This window comes from Nesoenas mayeri, assembly GCF_963082525.1.
Source record: "Nesoenas mayeri genome assembly, chromosome: 1".
NCBI lineage: Eukaryota > Metazoa > Chordata > Aves > Columbiformes > Columbidae > Nesoenas > Nesoenas mayeri.
This window is the reverse complement of record NC_137541.1, coordinates 96,377,289-96,393,276: the sequence shown is the minus strand read 5'-3', so window position 1 is coordinate 96,393,276 and position 15,988 is coordinate 96,377,289. Positions and strand designations below refer to the sequence as shown.

At 43.8% G+C, this 15,988-nt stretch overlaps 1 protein-coding gene across 1 annotated transcript in view; it reads left to right on the top strand.

The window, feature by feature from the left end:
• Positions 1–6,530: 6,530 nt before the first annotated feature.
• The window catches only part of CYFIP1 (cytoplasmic FMR1 interacting protein 1), a 79,571-nt gene continuing 70,113 nt past the window's right edge, over positions 6,531–15,988 (top strand). Inside the window, exon 1 of the mRNA XM_080361527.1 lies at positions 6,531–6,628. The gene's annotated coding sequence lies outside the window, so the exon portion shown is untranslated. The remainder of the gene's footprint in view (positions 6,629–15,988) is intronic.

The window sequence follows — 15,988 nt, the reverse complement described above, 5'->3', positions numbered from 1 at the left end:
ATTACCTTCAGTGAAATAACTGCTTTTCATGGACTTACCTTGGATAATATTAGCTAGATAAAGGGAAAAAAAAATCCTTCAATCCTTCATGTTGTTGAAACAATAATTCCTAGTAAATATCTTTGCAGATTTTAGTTATTTTATTTGAAAGACTCCGTGCAAGTGAAAGAATTGGCTGTTTCACCTAATTTCCTGCTTAGGAATTAGCTTTGCATTCTGCAGAGAGACTTCTGTGCGCTTTGGAGGTGGGTGATGCCTGCATGCTGTTTTCCAGCCAGATTCCAATATTTGTTTGCTCTTCTGTCGTCAGAAAAGCATAGCAGAAGATCTAGCTTTGGCAATGTTAGCTGATTCTAGTCACAGACATGCCCTGTGCTTAGCTTTTTGTGTGTCAGTAACGCTCAGCAGAGAAATTCCCTTGGATGAGTCCATCTTATGGCACCCCTTTTTCTCTAGAACCACAGAAAAATAAGTCCTTTATTTTAATGTGCATGCCCTGTGATCCCACCAGGACCTTTTCATCAATCCTCTGGAGCAGATTAAGTGGCTATTTACCTGTTTGGAGGAAAGAAGGCTTTTAGTGAGGTTTGGGATATTTTCGCTTTCTGTTTGCTCAAATTTCCTTGTAACGTTTTCTGATTTCTTTACAGAGCAGTATTACTTGGATTCTGTCCTGTCTCCATTCCTTCTGGACATTTTTTAACCCTGTTCTCAAATTACAAATTTTAGCAGTTATCTCTGAATTGATTTGAGTCTTAACTTTTGGACACTCTTCCCCTTTTGATGGAGGAGACCTAGCATTTGACTATGCTTTGCTTGCGCTTCTGGAATTTCAAGTATGCAGTTGCAGAGATGTTAGAAAAATGAGGCCAAATTTATTGCGTGTGTGTATAATTTAAGGGGGTTCTGTCATAGACGATTGTGTTGTAAATTGTCAAGTCTAGCTAAAGGAAAATGTAAAAAATAGCCAGCAAAACATGTAGAAACTGAGCTTTATAAGCTTCCAAAGTGTGTGTCTTCTAATTTAAAAACATATTTTTTTAAAAAGCCCTCTAGGTGGCAGATTTTAAAATGTCAAGGGCTTTTTTTGTTTTATTAGTTTATCTCTTTTTGAGCTCAGGGATGTTAATTCGTAACGTCAAAAGCCTAGTCTGTATTTAAATGAGAAAAAGCATGTGTTTTCCCCTAAATATGCCTGCTCTAAAAAGCATAAAATAAGAAATAGTTACTTAATAGTTTCAAAAGAACGTTATTGATTATGGAGAAGAGGTTCTAATGAATTATAAAGGAGAAGAAACATAATCTGGTTTATAGTTATAGCCAGATTATTCTGATCCTAGAGAACCTGAAACTGCACAGAGAAAAAACTGTTTAGCTCTCGGCCTCAGCTATATTATGATATTTTATACTAAGGCACAAAAAGGCCTGCTTGGATTTTTGAAACGTGAGAATAAATACTTAAATGACATACAAGGGAGAAGTGAGTGGCTTTAAAAAGCAGCACTGATATGCGTGGCACAGGAAACATGGATTTGGGTGCTTAAAAGTAAGGATTTGGTTAGATGGTATTAGACAAAATGATTATATTAATGGTAAGATGTTATGTCTGATGTCTAAAATTTGTTGGAAAAGAAGACACTGCATTATTGGATGGTGTCACAGTTCTGTCTATACTTAGTGCACTCTCTGATAAAACTTGCAGCATAGATGTCCTCATATATCTGGCTCAGTGCTTTTCTTCCTTCTCTTTCCTGTGGGTTTCTATAATCTCCAGGCCACATTTTAGCACATATTTACAAAATTCTAATGATTTCTTTGCTGTTTAGTTTTAATAACCCCTAATTAACCACTAGGTCCTTGAGGACCTTTGCTTGTGTCAAGCTATTGCTATCAGAAAAGTTAGCAACCAGTTGTTGGTTGCATGGTTTCCATGGCAGCATGGGTTAAAGATAGCATCTCTAAATGGCAGGCTGATAAAAGATATTTTAAAAATCCCTCTGATGTGCTTTTTGTCTTATTAACTGTAGAGGTTCACAAATTTACCAGGTTTCCTCCTATAGTCTTCTGCACGCTTACAGGAAAACCTTTTCTCACTGATAAAATTCATATTTACTGGATTGTGCCGTGGCTTGTTGCTGCACTGTGCATTTGTTGCTGAGAAGGCTATAGGGGATGATAGGTCTTGGGCTCCAGGCAGCTGATAAAGTTACCAGCACTAGAAGGCCAGGGCTGGGATGAAGAGTAGGTGGGATGAATTGTCTAACAGAGGTGCCCTGGTTTCTGTACCCATGTCCTGCATGAGCAAAATGAACGTAGTTTAGAATAGAATCAAGAAGGGATTTAATGCTTGTTTGCATCTGTCAGGGAGCTGGTGGGTGGACTCTAGTGTGGTTGGCAGCACAGCGTGTGGCCCTCTTGGAAAGCAGAGTTTGGGGGACAGCAGTCTGTTATGCAGATAAAGAGTTAAATCCCTCTGAGTTAGCAACAGAACTTTTGCCTGGTATTTCAGGGAGCTGGAAAGCAGAACTGGGAAATGCTGTTTGCTCAGATCCATCTGAGACAGCGGCATTCATGTCTGGGAGGGAAATGGGAACCAGAGAGGTGCACGTGTCATCATGTGCTGATGGGCATTTATGAATAAGCAGCACACTTGCTTTTGTCAGCTGTGCTCTTAGGGGTAGGAATCTGACTTTTCGTGGAGTTAGAGGTAGGTGTGGGTGACCGATTCACTGCAATTGTGTTAGGCTTTGTGAAGAGGGGAGCTCTTGGTAGGAGTGATGGTAGGAGCTGTGTCTACATAGCCAGACAGCCTTTCTGCTGTGGGCAGGTTCTTGCTTTCTGAGCTGGCTGCTCGCTGAGACCTCTGAGACAGTTGCTGCTTTCTACTTGGTCTCTTCTGCTTAAGCTTTCGCAGGTGCTGTGCTCTTTACATAGGTGCCTGCCTCCTCTTGAGACCTCAAACAATGGGTTTGCCCTGTGCAGTGTGGAAGCAAATAAGCTTCCTGTAGCCTTGCTGTGCTCTACACCATTTGCCATGTCTGACACAAAATGAAGTCTGTCCTGACAATTTGTGTGAAAAATCTGGTCCTTTAGAGTATGGACTGGTGGCTGGTACATTGCTAGGGGTTGGATTTTTTTTTTTTAACTGACTTTTAGACAATTACTTATTTTCTTTCTTTGTAGTTTTGTGTGATGTGGTATTATTGGTGTCATTGCACTCATTGCCTGTCATGGCTCCATAAATACCTTTCTGTGTCAGGTCATGACAGTTTCTTGTGTTACCTTAAGTAATTTCTGAGGATGAAAAGACCTCTGTGGACTCAGCAGGGGGAAAAACAAAAAAAAGCTAGATATGCTATAAAGCTTAATCACTAAAATAACGGAGTAGAAAGGTGCAAAACCAGAGAGTACATCAGCATCTTGGACAGAGCAGGCGCTTCGTGGCAGGACCACAAGATGCCTGTTGAAGGTGTGAGGCTGCTGTGGAATGGAACTCTCCCATGGACTCTTGTGGGGTCCTGTGGACGATCTTCTGTCATTGACTACTCTAAAGCCCAAGGAAAGAAATTAAAATGAAAATACCTGGAATTCAAGAATTAGACTTGTGTCTGTGGCTCACATGGTGCCTTGAGCAAAGGCTTTATCTAGTCTTCAGATGATTGCATTAAGCTTGTTACTACCATGTTATATGATGTTCATCTGGTTTAGGGGTAGGGCTTGATTTTGATCAGGAATACGTAGATACATGTATCTTTAGCTAGGCCAAGAAGGTCTATGTTCGGTGAGATGGGGATGATTAGTAGGATAGATACAGTAGAGGGAGAAGCAAGTCATGAAGACCCGCTGAATGCCTTTGGTCGAGTACTGTCACTGCAATACTTGAATTGCACAACAATGGAAAGAGCAGGGAGTCATAGGGTCATTGCAGAATTAAATCAGGCAGCTGGAATGGTGCAATGTGGGCTTTTTTTAAATGGTTACGATAGACATCTCATGTTACATGCGAACGTAGACACCCAAATGGTAAAATGTGTTTGTCCTCTAATTGCAGTATCAAGTAATAGGAAAGCAACACAAATCTTGACCAACTGCATGTCACCATCAATTATCATTTTCTTTTTGTCTAACCTGTGGATAGCTATAAACTTGAGTATGGGAATGTTGATCAAGAGTAACTTGCCCCAGCAGTGGGAAAGTAGCTCCTTTGCCCACCCAGTTACTTTAGAAGGAGCGTAGGAAGACCTGGGGCATCAGCCAGTCCTTAGGAGAAGCTTTTGCTAGGACATGGTGCCAGGTGGCAGTGTCTTGCTTTCATAGAATCAGAATGGTTTGGGTTGGAAGGGACGTTCAAAGCTCATCTAGTCTAACCCTCTGCAATGAGCAAGGACATCTTCAACTAGATCAGGTTGCTCAGAGCCCCGTCCAGCCTGGCCTGGAATGTCTCCAGGGATGGGGCATCCACCACCTCTCTGGGCAACCTGGGCCAATGTTTTCCCACCCATGCAAAGCTGTTGTTCCTGGCACCAGGTGGCTTTTAGCAAGCACAGGAGCTGCAATGTCAGTCTCACATGGGAACACAGCAAAGTGTGACCCATCTGGGGACAAGCTGCTGTGATCGGATCTCACTGGGAGCTTCTGGCCTTGCTTGGAGCAAGTTCTCAGTCCTTGCTGCTCCGATGTGGCTTGAAAACGGGGTCTCACTGCTGATGTGGGCCGACTGACGGCATCATGACAAAGCACTCCCAGGATGAGGAAACAAAACCAATCCTGTGTTATGAAGGTGAGTTATTCTTTACTTCAGCGAGCTTGTTTCCCTGCACGGGGTTTGTGGAAAAGGGCACGGGGTGGATTGCATTGAACAGTGTCAGCTGTCGTTTTAGAAACTGAAGTGTCCGGCTCTGGTTGTGTTTTACAGCTTTGACTGAGCCGGGTTTACAAGCTAGGCTGATAGGGAACTGCGGTGGGTGAAAGTGAGTCATTTGGTATATGCACTGTAAATACTTATGAATATATACAGAGAAGAGTAAGCAGTCGTATGCTAAAAAAGAGATTGTTTCATAGAAAATACTGTATTGTGGCACTGGGAAAAATACGACTGTGAAGGTGCATCTGTGATACGATTAAATGTTAACAATAACATTTTGAATTCTTGATGATGTGGAATGGGTATAATAATTGAATTATAGAGAGTACTTGAAATAACGAGAATTAGGGGTTTTAGCAACTTATCCTCACTTTCCAAAGGCTTTCTTGTAGATGCTATTACAAAACAGCTATTTAAGGAAACTTTAATACAGTGGAAACTTTTTTCTTTTTAAAAAAAACAACAAACAATAGATGAAGTAGAGGACTAATTATTCTCAGCACAAAAATCATCAATAGCACAGTGTCTCTCTAACAGCTGTTGAAAGCAGAGAAGTAAAATTGCTTGTTACAGCAATACTGTGGAGTTCGCTAATGATTATATAAATAAAATGTTGGATGCAACTTCAGGCTGTCAAATACAAGCAAATCGTCTTTGAGGAAAAGTCTAAGTTGTTTGGAAGCTCTCTGCTGACTGTAACCTCTACATATAGTGGGTTTGTGGATTCTATCTGCCATAAAATTGTGGGTAGAAACAACAATATTGACAATCCTTAGTGGAAAAAGCTGACAGTTTCGTTTTGTGGTGCAGCATCAAGTCCATTAGATTAATCTTGAAGAAATAAAAGAAAGCCAGAACTTGAAATGGGAGAACATTACCTGGAAAAGGTAAGCAAAGTTTAAAAAGAGCAAGTATATATGTGTTTGTTGTGTTTTACGGGAAAGTAAAAGTGGGAGGTTGTCAACAGCCAGTGGAAAATGGTCATTCCTAGGTTTTTTTCTAGTTTTAGTTTCAATCAACAGTGGCACTTCGCATATGAAAAAGACACACATGAGCACCCTCTCGAGGGCGTTTTAAAGGGTTTCCTGTGGGATCCCATTTGATTCTCTTTGGCTAGGTCCTGCATCCTTACTGCCGGGCTCTTTCCCTTCTAAAGTGGGAAAACAACTGTTAAAGCCACTCCGGAGTACCCGGGGTGCTGGATTTCCGTGCGGGGCGATGCTGGGGGCATCAGGGCGCCGAATCGGGCTCCATCGGGTTTGTACACAAGTACGACGGCGGCACGGTCGTCTTATATATAAACTTGTCGTCTTATATATAGATTTCCCTGTGCATATGGTACAGAAAAGGCCTCTTTCATTAAAGCACAGAGGCAGATCCCGCCGCGGCAGCCGAACAGGATCCCGCCTGCGGGAGCCCCGGAGCGCCTCCCAGCTCCCCGGGAGAAGGAGGAGGAGCCGGATCCTGCCGGGGGAGGGGAGGGAAGGGGCGGCAGGTTTGGGATGAGGCGGGAGGAGGAGGAGCTGGAGCGGCAGGAAGGGTGTTTCCCTGCGCAGCTCCCGGTTGAAGTGACTCAGACAGGAAACTCCCCGCCAGGCGCGGCCCAGGAGCGGAGCCGCCGAGCCGGCGTGACCCTCGGCGGCGGCGGCGGACGGGCCGGGCCGAGCGGAGCGGAGCGGAGCCCCTGGGCGGGCGGAGCAGAGCGGACGAAGGGGCCCCTCCCGCCGCCGCGCAGCGCCCTTCCCGGGAGCCGGCGGCGAGCGGGTGAGCAGCGCGTCCCCGGGCCCGGAGCGGCCTGCCCGCGGGGTGGGTCCGTCCCTGCGGCGGCGACTCCGCCGCTTGGGCTGCGGCTTCGCCTCCCTCCCCCCCTTTTTACAGAGGCTTCATCCGAGGTGCCGGGCAGTTCCACGCCCCCCGCGCCCCTCTCGCTGCTGGCCGCGACCCCCACGCGCTGATTTTGTTTTATTCATTCCCCTGCTCTGTTTTTGGTGCTCCCCCGGGCCGCCGGTTTGGAGGGGGGCTCCCGCGGGCTGGGTGGAGCCGGGCGCTGCTGCGGCGGGGAGGGGTGGTGCGGATCTCTCGGGGGAGCCCCGCCGGTAGGTGAAGCCTCAGGGGTCGTTATGTGAAAGCCGGTTTTAGTCTTAGCTTATGGGTGCCGGGTCTGAGTTGTTCTCTCTCATGCGTAGCCCATGTGCCTGTGACACAGGGGTGGTCGGAGTTTTATTTCCTAGGCTGTCCGGGAGCAAGTTAGACGGGGAAAAAAGTTAAAAGTGCTATGCAAGTCTGTCTCGGTCTTCAGATGAAGGGGACGATCTAAGTGTCTGTCTAAGAATATAGAGTAATTTCCTCTTGAGTAAACTGAGCTTTATCCAGTCAAAATAACTATGATATAGTGAGAATCACAGAGTGTTAGGGATTGGAAGGGACCTCAAAAGATCATCTCATCCAGTCTCCCTGCCGGAGCAGGAACACCTAGATGAGGCTACACAGGAAGGTGTCCATGTGGGTTTTGAATGTCTCCAGAGGAGACTCCACAACCCCCCTGGGCAGCCTGTTCCCTCACTGAGAAGTTGTTTCTTCTTATATTTCAGTGGAACCACAAAATTCCCCAGATGAGTGGTCAGTTACCCCATCCCTCTTCTCCCTGTCTCTGATGAGCAAAGAGATGAAGACAGACATGCACTTCATTAGTATGAGTCTTTCTGTAGTTCACCAACAACTCTGCTAATCATCTTTGCTTTTCAGTAGGCTCTCATCACCTTGATTTTTATTCCTGAGCCGTCTGATGACAAGTTTGAGTAGCATTTAGACATGTAAATGGTTGTTTGTGCCAGGGAGGCTGTTAGGAGGAAGCTGTCTTTGCGGGGTGTAGCCAGTCTGCCAGAAGTGGTGGCTGGAGAGCGGCGTTGGAGGGAGAGGAAAGATGTCTGGAGGAATGTTCCTTAATTAGAAGGTCATACCACGCTTTGCTGTAAACTGTGGGAAATGGAAAGCTTAGGCTAATGAGTGACTCCAGTCCTTATTGCATTCCAGTTACTTATTTGCCGTAAGCTTATTATAATAAACTTATTGAACGCATACACATGCGGTGTTGCTGGTTAGCGTGTTTTTCATATGCAGCTCTGTGATCTCTGTATTATGTTTATATTAATTGCACTTTTACAAACTGCTTTATGCTCAGACCAAGTATCTCTCAGATATATGCTAAAAATACCTTGCTAGACCTTACTTCAGTGTTCTGGTTCTTATCTTTAGTTAAGCCCTACTTTTGCCTCTTAAAAACTCCTTTTTTTTTTGGTATTTGTAAACACAGTGTTCCACAGTGTTCATCTTATGTAAAAGGCTCTTTAAGCGTTCCCAGGCAACTGGTCCGTGAAGTCTGGCTGGTGCAGGCAGCCGGGGTCTCTGTAGCTGCCAGGAAGGAGGAGGAGGAATTCGGAAGCAGCCTGTACAGCAGGAAGGCTTAGTCCCAGTATTGTCACAGCTTGCTCGGCTTGCCCTGTAAGAGATGTACAGTAGTCTTTCTCTGCAGCAGCTTAGATTTGGTTTTTTTTTCCCTGTGAAGGTCAATGTGATCAATGGAATAGCTCAATTGTATTTTGTGGGTTTTTTTTGTTTGAGTTTGTTTGTTTGTTTTTCAGATCGCTGCACCTAGTTTATTTGTTTAGTAATTTAGAGAATTAATGTCTCTGAATCTTAGAAACCCCCCACCCCAAAGCTGCCCTGCTGAAGATGAATAAGACCATGTGTTTTGTATAGAGACCTTGAGTTTACTCAGTTCCTGTTGAGGGTTGTGACGAGGAGAGTGGAGTGGTGTTTGAAATGTGTTCAGCAGTATAAACTTAAAACTTCTCACTTAATAAGATATCATAGTATTTAAACCTAAGCTGAACTGAATTACATAAATTGTCAAAAAAAAAATGAACCTATGTTATAAGGCAATGTTGCACAAACAATCCAGACTTTGCAGTTGTTAAGTCCTGAATGTGTGACTTAGAAAAGCTGATAGTACTTTAATGATCTATGTGAAACATCTGAAGTGTTCATTGGATAAATTCATGTTTCTTTAGTTTGCCTTAAGTGTGAATTGGCCGACAAACTCTCTTGAGGAGACTTCAAAGCTTAATTAAATAGTTAACAGATATCTGTTCCAGCTACATCTTTTATGCTACAACTTCATCTGATCTGTTCCTTAAGTTTTGGTTAGTGTCTTGTTTATTCATTGTGCAAGAGAGGTGTCTTGGAAGGTGGCTCGCACCTGAGGGTAGCTTTCACAATCTTGTCATAACTCTCTTCTCAGAATCATCTGTTTTTTATTTTTTGTTTTGTTTCTCAAAGACCTCCTCGATATTCAGGCTGAGGTGGAAGCTTCAGGGTGGTTGGATTTGAGCTGCAAAGTTGGAACAAAAAGATGGAACAAAAAAATCCCCACTAAGCTCCTTTTCTTGGTTTCAGTTTTATTTGTCCTTTGTCTTGAAAGCTACTAGAATCGCTTGCAATGCTATGCAGGAGAAAATTAATTCTGGCATAATTTCCACATGTATTTATGTGCATATCAAGATGGTTTCATTTCACAGTCCTTGCTCTACGTTCTCGGAGCAAGTTATTCGTGTGGTTCCTTTGCTGTAGCAACAAGGAAAGTAAACTTTAATGCTGGGTGGCACGTTGTGCCACAGTGAATTAGGAGTCAACTGTGTGATTGACTTCGCTTCTCTTGAAACAGTGACAGTGCCAGTTTCTGAATTGTTATTGTTTATATATTTCTAAATAGCTGTAGTTACTATGGCAAGCCCCAACTTAATAAGCAATTATTCTTGAAGCAAATTAAGTGCTAGGGATGCTGCAGGAGCTTGGTGCAGCCCAAGCGTGAATGGCCGGTGAAGCAGCTCGAGTGGATCCCGACAGGCTCTGGGGAATGTGATTCATTTAAGTACTCTGGAGCTTCCATTTGGACCTGCTCTCCATTACATCAGGCAGAGGTGGAGTAGTAAATATAGCAGGTTTGGAAACTATTGCTATTTAAAACATATACCTTGTTACAAGTGGTCTCTGATAGACCTTATTCTTCCAGGGCATTTTGTTAGTTTTTGGTTACATTGTTATTTGAAGACATTGTGTGTGTGTGCTGTGTATGCAGCTCTGATACAAGAACATGGAAGAGGGACGTTCCAGAATTGCAAAATATAACTGGATACCTACAAAAACGTACTGAGAACTTAGTAATGGTACTCATATTTTAAGCTGAGGACATCAGTTTGAGATTCCTCTTTACTGTCCATCTGCCCTTAGAAGCTGACATTTGTAGGGCTCAGGGGTACACTCTGCTGTGTAATACAGATAACTGAGAGTGTGTATTGATTTGTTTGGTTTAAGTATAATTCTGTTAATCCACATCACCTGCCTTTCTAGTGGTAAAATTAATGTATGATGCAGAGATGAGATGTGCTACAGGAAGACAGATGTGAAATGACAGATAATCTTTCTATCTCTTTGCCACCAAAAATGTTGTAACTCATCTTTTGGGTAGCTCCTTATCTCTTGTAAGCACACTGGGGAAAAACCTTGAAGCTTGTTTTCTCCGTAGGACTTAAAAGATTTTCTCTGTGTCAGTATGTAGTTTCTTCTCTACCTCTATTATGTCTATAAATACATTTATTCATAAAAGTGTGCATTGTGGAGAAAATTCTGTCTTCAAGCTGTTCATTTTTTTGGGGGGAAAAGTGGCATACTTGGACTTCTAACTGCAAAAAGTAGGGTGATGGTGAGCGTGGGTATGGCACAAATAATTGTCAAGTGTTTGTCACCCCAGCAGAAACCCCTCTCCCCTCAGGCTAACCATCAACAGGGCAGCAAGTGAATTTATAGCTGTGCATCCTTTCTGGAGAAAGCCCATTGTAGAGGAGGTGATTTCAGGCTGTGGGCAGCAGAGCTGAGGGCAGATCTGGCTAGGGAGGGAGCCCAGCTCTCTGGGCCTCCATGGCTAGGAGGTGGTGGTGGTCCCTGGAGTGGATGCCTGGGAGCTGCCATAGCCCTTCCCTACATCTTCTGGAGCTGTTTCACCTCACCAGCACCCTGCTTCTGCTGTCAGGGACCCAAACAAGGCATCAGACATAGAATCACAGAATCATTTCGTTTGGAAGAGACCCTCAAGATCGAGTCCCACTATAACCTAACTCTAGCACTAACGCATGTCCCTAAGAACCTCATCTACACGCCTTTTAAACAACTCCAGGGATGGTGACTCTACCACTTCCCTGGACAGCCTGTTCCAATGCCTGACAGCCCTTTCTGTGAATGTTTTTTTCCTAATATCCAATCTAAACCTCCCCTTGCGCAACTTGAGGCCATTTCTTCTTGTCCTGTCACTTGCTACTTGGGAGAAGAGACCAACCCCCTCCACGCTACAACCTCCTTTCAGGTAGTTGTACCGAGTGATAAGGTCTCAGCCTCCTTTTCTCCAGGCTAAACAGCCCCAACTCCCTCAGCTGCTCCTCATTAGACAGTCTCATGGTCTGCTGAGGCACAGAGCTCAGGGAGGGTTCTCAAGGTGGAAATCCCTTGATAGTCAAACCAGCTGCTTGCTGGGCACTCCCTGCGTGGGACTGGCTGTGGTCTGCCAGGTGTGGATTTGCAACCCTGCAAGTCACACAGTGAGGTCCTTGTCAAACTCTTCTCAATAACCAGAGAGGAGTAAAGGTGAATGTGGTGGTACTTCAGCTGGGTGGTTGTTCTCTGGTCCTGTGCATGCATTGCTGGGACAGGAGCCCTGGTGTCAGCGCAGCTTAAAGTGAACGACCTCCTCAGGAGGGAACGTTCTACCTGCTAACCTTAATAGAGCTCTTCTTGTTTCAAATAATTGTGTAACACTAACACATGAGGAACTGGCGCTTCTGTTCCTGCTTTCGTTAGAAGTAAATGCCAGGGCAGCAGGCTGTGGTGTCCGCCTTTCCCTGGTTTACAGAGCAGTTGCTCTTGGAGTGAAATTGCGTGATTTCTCCACACTGTGACCAGATGTTGGGAGGTTTTCTCAGTTTAACGGTGTGTCTCTCAGCACGTCTCTCACAGGGCTGCTTTCTGCAGGTCTGCTTTTCAGGAATGTTGGTCAGGAGGCCATGGAATAGCCAAGCCACTTTTTAAGGCCAAGAATTACTCATCTGGAGCAAAAAATGCCATTCCCCCTCCCCGCCCTCCACCAAAAGACATCTTAAAGCCTCAGACAATGTGTAGACTAACACTTACTAGATGACACTCTCTACAGATGGTTAGCAGGGTTGAGTCTTAGTAACATTCTCATGAATTAATACAATGTAAGTAAAAGAAAAAACATAAATGGTGCTTTTGGTTTTCGAAACAAATATCTCAAAACCTGTGCTGTGGTTTTGTGTTAGGACGTGAGTCTCAAGGGTTGACATGCTAAGTAGTCATTTCAGCTGTGTAAATGCTAGAAGGAGCTTTTGGAGATGTTTACGCACTACAGGTATAGAAGGGATTTGTTTCAAGGGTTTAAATTAAAATATGTTAGTGCCATATATGGCTTTAAAATACTTTAATTCTAATAGGGATATGGACATTTTGTTGGCAGGAAATAAAAATGCTGTAGACCTGAACTTGATTTATAGTCCTTTCATTATAGCTCTAATTATTTTAAGTGGGTTTACTGACATATATTAAGTCAATAAGCAGAGGTCACTGAATTATACATTCTGAATGTAAAGTTCAGTTAAACTATCATGACACATTGCTCAAGAAAGATGTGTGTGCTTATCAGGTGATATCAGAAGTAAAGCTTTTGATTAATTTTCACTGAAACTGCATATTTTCATGTAGAAGAATGGAAGTGTAAAATGTTACAGATGATGGGCTCTTTTAGAGGAAAAAGAAAGCTTAAGACATTAAAAGCTATTTGGTTATTTTTCTCTTCTACCCTGACCTGTAGTTTTTGTTTTTATTCTTATTTTTGTTTTTATTCTTATTTTTGTTTTTATTCTTATTTTTGTTTTTATTCTTATTTTTGTTTTTATTCTTATTTTTGTTTTTATTCTTATTATTTAAAGAGAACAGTTAGATTATAAGCTGCTTCTTGTCTGACTCTCCCCCTCCTCCCCGAAGTGCATGTAGTTGCATGTTTTTTTTATAACAGCTTCTGAAGTCTGTTTTTTTAAAATACTGTAATTTTGCAAAATTGTACATTATTCTTGTACAGCGTTGGATATTAAATAAAAAGCTACTTGAAAGCATAAGTATTACCAATTTGCCTAAAATATCTTCCAACTGGTTTTTCAGATAAAGCAGCATATTTTTTTCGTTCCTTTTTTGCTTCAGTGAAAATCGAGGGAGTTGCAGTGCTGGGCTTAGTTAAATACTTTCAGGTAGAGGGAAGGAGTGGCAATGACAGCGCGCAGCTTTGAAGAGTCGCTTTTATTGAAGCCTTTGTTGGCTTTTTAAACTTCAAAATGAGGCAGTGCTGAAGCCAGAGCTTCACCTGCAGCTTTGCACTGAAGGAACCCGCTGTATATAATTAATGCCTATCATGTCATCAGGGACTTGTGCTGTAAGACGGAGCTGGGTGTATCACACGGAGGCTCTGCAGAGGGAAGGGAAGGGAAGGGAAGCTCAGTGGCTGCCCTGACCCAGGGCAGTGGCTAGTGGTCTTTCTGGGGGCAGGGGCTGCTGCCAGAGCAGTGAGACTGGCCTTGGAGCAAACCTTGTGTGGAAATGGGCTAAAGAAGCGAGTGCTGTCTCTCTTCCCCCCTGAGAAAACCGCGTTTTCTTCTTTGTTTCTCCCCAGTCTTGTGAAGTGAAAGTACAGTTCAAGAACTCGCGTGCTTAAATAAGCAGTTTGTCTAAGGCTGAAGGGGTTGTGTTGTTGTTTAGATCGAAATTTGAAGACTCCTTGTCTTTATCTTTGTGACTCATCTCCCTTGCCTGTAATGTGACAGACACATACTCAGCCCACCGTCCACTGCTCCTTTCAGCATATGCACACAGATGCACCCTTTTTGGTTAAAGTAACAGCGTTCTCCCCACAGCAAATACAAAGGACAACTAACCAAGCCCATATTGAATAAGCATGAGAAATCTGCGACAACAGTCTTTCTGCAGGATGAAAGGTGCTGTGTCTGAGTAATGCCTGGTTAACTTGGAGCACACGTGCTTTCTCCTTTCTGGGGTGTTTATTGCTCTTGCTACTTCCTTCCCTTTGCAGAATCCTTACACTGGGAACCTTATCCTTGCTAAGAAACAAGAGAGCTTTTCACCACTGAACATGCCAGAAGCGCTGTGCTTCGGTGCTAAATTTTATTCTTGCCCAAAGCAATGCTGCACGGCATAGGGTTGCAATTCCTAACACACCCGTGTGACAGCAGGAAGAATCAGAAACAGAAGTATGGAAGAAATGTGTGTTGAGGACAGCTGCAGGAGACAGCAGCAGCAAACAGCCCAAGCAGCAAAACAAGAAGAGAAGATTAAACAAGAGGGGAGGAGTGAACTGGGTGAAGGGGAAAGAACATGAAAAAGAGAAGGGCGGAGGGAGTTAGTCAAGAAGCAATAGAAAGAAAGAACTGGAAGTTGAAAGGCAAGTAAAACATAAGTTGCATTTGATGCGGCTCAAAGATGCAGTATCAGGGGAGTGTTAAAGGGATGAGGCAAATAAGCATCACAAAACAGATGTCTGCACACCTAACCTAGAAGGAGATAAGTTACATCTTTTAACTTCATTCCAGCCTGAAGAGAGGCCAAATATTGCGAAAGGGTTTTTAATATGTAAGTAAGTTTAGGATTAATACAGAACTGAGTTAGTGTTCTGAGTGAACATGGAAAAAAAAGTAAGAATTAATTAGTAAATCAACATAAGCACCCCCTCAGCCATCTAGCTCCACCAATAGCAGAATTTTAAATTTTATTTTATACCGGTGACATATTTTGGCCTTCAAGCTTAGGTACACAGATTAACACAAACTAAGCAAAACCCCTCTGTGAATTCTTGTAGCACAAGTGCCATTGCAGAGGGGGTTGTGTGCTGCAGACCAGGCTGCAGCCATGGGCCGCCCCTCCTTGTTCACATGTGTGGGAGGCCTTGGGAGCAAACTTTATGGAGTTAGGCTTCTTCCATATCATTGTAATGTATTCTCAAATGAAATGAGTTGCAATAGGCAGAATCAGTTTCCCGTTTTTGAAGTGTGTGTAGTGCGCTACGCTTGAGATTCATGCGTGGGGATAGCATTTGACCCTGCATTTTATCATCAGGTTGTTGCATCTCTCCTCCAGAGCTTCAAGATCTGGAATGATACTGCAGATGTGTAGCCGGGCTGCCAGTCAGAATACCTGGTGATTACTTTTTGCATCATCCACTGCAGGTACTGCTGCTGTGGAATTAGTATGTGCTCACCCACGTGCTACTGCTGGCTGCTAGTACAGCAGGAGAAGATAAACTTGCTCTTGTGCTGACTTGTTTGCAAGAATATAGTGGCTCCAGCTTTGTGCTATGATACAGGAGGCCTAGGGTTACACGATGTTGTCTAATCGTGGCAGAGTTTTCATTCTGGTGCTTTAAAAGGGAGTAGCTATGAGACCTGAACCCAGTGGCAGGCGTCAGGGGAGATGATTCTGTCCTGCCATGGCTCTTGATGTAGGCTTTGTCCAAAAAGCCTGAGGGTTCCCATTCATAGCCTGTTGCAATGATCGTGGCCTTCCTGTCATTAAAAATGAATTGAATTAATCCAGGGCACTGGAGGGGAACACCTATAGTTAATTGACAAGCGGGACCGATTGTCGTCTGAGTGCTGGTGGTCAGTGTGCCAGCGAGATGTTTCAGCTGCATGGCAGCATCATTAGCAGTGGTGTCCTCTTGACTTTGATAATGGAGTGGGAGGAAGGAACAGTGCTGCCTCACGGAAGTGTGGTTTTTAGATTGAAAATGGTGCTGCTGTTGCTTACCAAAATATCTAATACTGCGTAGAGTTTGTCTGAGGTGATAAGACTGGTGTATCACTGAGCGCGTGAACATAAGTTGCACAGTCATAGCATATTATTGCTTGTGTAAAGAGCAGGGAATGTTATTGTCATGATGTTTCCCTGCAGGGGACAGAAGCTGGACTGGTAGCAATGTGCCGACTTTAATAAAGA